Source organism: Macrobrachium rosenbergii, chromosome 3 (assembly GCF_040412425.1).
Source record: "Macrobrachium rosenbergii isolate ZJJX-2024 chromosome 3, ASM4041242v1, whole genome shotgun sequence".
NCBI classification, from domain to species: domain Eukaryota; kingdom Metazoa; phylum Arthropoda; class Malacostraca; order Decapoda; family Palaemonidae; genus Macrobrachium; species Macrobrachium rosenbergii.
Window position 1 is genome coordinate 86,059,971 of NC_089743.1, and position 5,000 is coordinate 86,064,970.

The following is a 5,000-nucleotide window of genomic DNA, read 5'->3' on the forward strand; positions in this document are numbered from 1 at the left end:
TGCCTAAAAGGGATGATAAAATAGTAGAAGAATGTAACAAATTAAACAAAAACTCTCCTTATTTAGCAAGTAGTTTTCAGACATAAGTTAGTGACTGTTTCTTTGCCACTACTAAAGAGAGGGAATCCTCACTTTTTCCTTTTCACGTTCATTCTATCACGGTCCATTTATGTATTTTTTCTGTAAGTTTGTTTGTTTAATAATAAATCAAAATTGTAGCATCTTGACACCACTACTTTTATTTGTAAATTTATTGAATATGAATTCATATTCGAAATAAAGTATTATTATTGTATTATTATTATTGTTATTATTTTACGCCTCGTCGCACTTTCATTCGCGCATGCGCTTGGGGGTCCCGTCAATATTCATAAGAAACATTTAAAAAAGCCCCACCAAAAAAAAGAAAATGTCACATCTATTGCTTCTAGTAATTGAATGACAGACTTTTTTTAAGACTCTAGAATCCCAAGCACAGTTAAACTGGGATATTTTGACTTGCAGGTTGGATGTTTCTGAGTCTTAGGGTATTTATTCGTTTCTTTTCTCTCTCTCTCTCTCTCTCTCTCTCTCTCTCTCTCTCTCTCTCTCTCTATCTAGTTACATATATATATATATATATATATATATATATTATATATATATATATATATATATATATTTCATTATTTTCGGAGATATTATTTTCACAAGCAACTTTTCCTCACTTCTGTTGAAATTAACGTTTGAATAGCTGTTTTCACAGCTTGTATTTATTTATTTCAGAATGTATTTGATGTAATTTCAATATATATATATATATATATATATATATATATATATATATATATATATATATATATATATATATATATATATATATATATATATATATATATATATATATATATATATATATATATAAACACAGCAACACGCACGAGACAGCGTCCATTTAAATTCTGCAGAGCAGAAAGTGACAAAAAATATCCCGACGTTTGGTAGTAAGGAAACCGCTCGAAATTAGACCTGTGGAACGACAATATCTCTCTGTCTGACACCAGCTGATGATTGGTTTCTCTGAATTGCGGGCGAGAGCAGCCAGCCAAGGCCTCGAGCAATTATTGTCCTGTCATACCCTTTCCCCACTTTTATTTTATACGCCAAGATAATGGCATTTACAAATGGGTTTCAGTTATACGAGGCATTTCAGAGACGCGGTTACACTCCGCGAGCAGCATAATCATTTTTATGTCTGAGAGAGAGAGAGAGAGAGAGAGAGAGAGAGAGAGAGGTATTTCCCACGCTGTGACATCATATATCCTTTAAGGCAAATGTTTCAATCAACTGAGCTTCCCATTAAAAATCATTTTGATATTTAAACCACTGCAAATGTTATACAGACCGTTGCATGCAACATAAATAACGGAGTGACCTGGATTTCAATGCAGGCGTTCCCTTGCTCCGTTGGTAAATAAACGCAATTTTCTCTTTGAATTCGTAACTTGATCCTGGTCAGTTATTCTGCATCTCTGTAATTTCAGAATCTAGGTCATTCGGGACTTGAGGCTAGTGACCATTTTTTTAATCGAAATACGAATTAGATGTCTTTAAGTTTTAGTTTACACGATTATTTGAAAGAGAGAACAACACATTAGTCTAAGATATTGGCTTCTGCCAAAACGTAATAAAAAGTAAACAAGGTTGAAACATCTAAACATTTGAATTATGTACTTTATTATCAAAAGTTCATTACGAATATAAATTAATGAGAAAAATTATATGTGAATCAAAATTTCAGTTCACATCAGTTCCATATGAAGTCTGTCGCTCTAAAAATACAAATCAGGCTTTTGCTGATGACGTTTTCAATTATGAAAAGGAATAGTCGGTACTATATCCCCTGAGACAATATCTGTCTTCCTATCTATCGATCTATGCATGTATGTATGTATGTATGTATGTATATGTATGTATGAATATATGTATATATATATATATATATATATATATATATATATATATATATATATATATATATATATATATACATATATATATATATATATATATATATATATATATATATATATATATATATATATATATATATATATATATATATATATATATATATATATATATATATGTGTGTGTGTGTGTGTGTGTGTGTGTGTGTGTGTATGTGTGTGTGTGAATGTTGGTCAAATAGATTGTCCTGAAGTCTTTAAACATCTCTGCAGGTAAGCTGCAACTCTAGTTGGAAGAGTAGAATGCAACAAGGCCACGGATCCCAATGAGGCTAACAGCTCAATAAGAAAAATACAAGTCTTCAAAATTGCAAAATCCTGTTAAACAGAATTTTGGAAACATTGTGTAATTAATGATGAGGTAACGTTGAAAATATCACATCAAACTGATTTTAGGAGGTATTATATGAGGAAATGTTTAAATTTCAAAAATAATTTCTTGAGGAAAAAAAGTCACAGAACAAGAATATATGGTTAAATAAAAAGGTTATTTCATTTTGACATCTGTAAATGGCGTTAAACGGAGTGGGAAAAATTATTCGATCTGTGAACAAAAAAACTCTTTTGAATGTACTATTTACTTCCATATCAATGTCATTTAAAGAATTCTCAACCTGTGGTAGAAAAATCTTTAATTAATTAGACCCTTTGTTAATCTCTAGTTCTCTTAAACTAGCGTGGAGAATATCTTTAAAATTTGAAAGAAATTGGTCGGTCTATATGCAGTCAAATCCGGCAAAATAAACATGACATTAAAGTATCAGGTCAAGATTGTTTGCTCAAATCGAAAAGTCGATTTGGAAATCTTTAAATTTCATTTGACAATTTACAAAAAAAAAAAAATATTCTGATTAAGAATGAAGTCTCTTCAATTAATCTGTTCAAACAGATGCGGGGAAAAATCCATGAACGGGAAAATAAACTTGTTTAAACATAGGGATACTTTCTTCTCGAAAATCACTTGAATCTCATGAAACAGACCCTAAAAAAATCGCCTAAAGAGTTAAGAAGTTTTTTTTTTGTATATTCATTCTGTTTAATTATGTAGCAGAAGAAAAATCGTTAAACGAGGAATATATAGCTTTACTGAACGCACGATAAATCTCTCTGACCAGGAAAACCTGAAAATCTTCGAATCTCGCAAAGTACGCCTTGGGAGGAAAATTCCAGCCTCTCCAGAAAAGATATTCCGACGGTGGCGTCGCCCGAACGAAAATCCTTCTGACGTTGAAGTGGATCACAGCCGGAGTCAATTTCCTGGACGGACGCGATAAGGGCACTTGATGAGGTGACGGAGAAAAGAATAAGGAAGAAGAAATGTATCTTTTGTTAGCGTTCCTATTCTTTATCGTCCGCGACGTCGGCTATAATGAAGGAAGTGACGACTCCGTCAGGAGGGGTGTTCTCATACTTCCTTTGTTTGACTGCGTGTTTTCGTGTTCCTTTCGGCGCTTATTAGTCTTTCAAGAATGGGTAACATGCGAAAAAGACTGCTTCTTATAATAATCAAGTTTTCAATAGGCAATATAAGGAAGGGTACTTTTTTTTATCGCTAAAAGTTTTTGATACAAATCTAGTTGGACATTGCATGAAGAAAGAGTAATCGAAAATACATAACTTGCAGAATGCTAACCCTGTACTGTCTTAGCTGTAGTATAAGAAAAAGATATTACAAATAAGGAAAGGAATATTGAGAATAAATTTAACTCTCTATCTTTCCAACAATCTGCTCTCCACATCTCAATAATAGGGAAAACCAAGCGGATTTTTTTAACACTGATATGATTTTCTAAATTCTTCCTGGACATTGCAATTTGAGAAACTGTTTGGAATTAGAAACTGATAAACCCAGTCCCGGTAATTTCTTAATTGTTGCAGCCTTTCTCTTCATCGTCCAAGGATAATTTGGAAATTCCAGAACAAGAAACAAGAAACTGAAATTACAAGTGACAGAACTTCTTTTATCATTAGACGAAAATGTGGAAGATACCAATACAAATATCTGCTGAAGATACTGTCAATGCAAGCGATGAAATTTGTTTCTTGTATAACTCCTAAAACATTACGGTTCAAGGGCTGCATCTATATTCGAACCAAAATCATCATATAGATGATGATGAAAAATACTGACAGATGTTATCTACGTGTAGTAAAATTATATAAGCAAGAGAAGATTAAATATGCAGCTTTGTAGCAAGAGTTTAACTATGAGAATCTAATTATACACCGACTCCATACCTAAATAAGTTCTTTCCATGCCAAAAGCAACGAATTCCCTGAGTCTATGAAACTAATAGTACCAACCATATATAAAAGGTAATTACTGGTATGATATAAAGTCTTTAGAAGGTACCCTTCGCTGGTATTCATTACTAATGCATAACGTCATGTAGATATGCCCTGGAGGAATGGAATGGAATATTAAATTCAGGCCAAAGGCCAGGCGCTGGGGTATTTGAAATCAGTCAGCGGTGAGAGGGAAATTGAGAATAAAAATTTTTTTAAAAGTGTAACACAGGAAAACATCGCAAATGCACTATGAAACATTTGAAAGAAAGAGAATATGAACGGCTCTACAGAAAAGGGAAAGAAGCGGGTTGCAGATACGGGCCGAAGGGACTCTGCAAAGACCCTAAATAATGCCTACACCGAAGAGAGCCGATCACAAAAATTTTAGCAGCTCGTATACAGCGATCTCCTGTCTTGTACACACAAGACATGGCTCTGTAATTCACCTTCCCCAAAGAATTAGTGAAGTCTGAATCCCACAGAATTTACCTACGAATGCGAGGAACTAAGAAGGTATATTCGATGCCTCAACGAATGAAGTAAGCATTAAGGAAATCTGAGTCGTAATGGAATGTCAAGGAAACAAGATGAACATGACATTTTTTGGATTTTAAGTGGGAGGCAGGTTTCATGTCAGATACATTCCTACGCTTAGTTACGTAGACTGACTTGCCGGAAGTTGTTCACAGAACATTTTTGAAA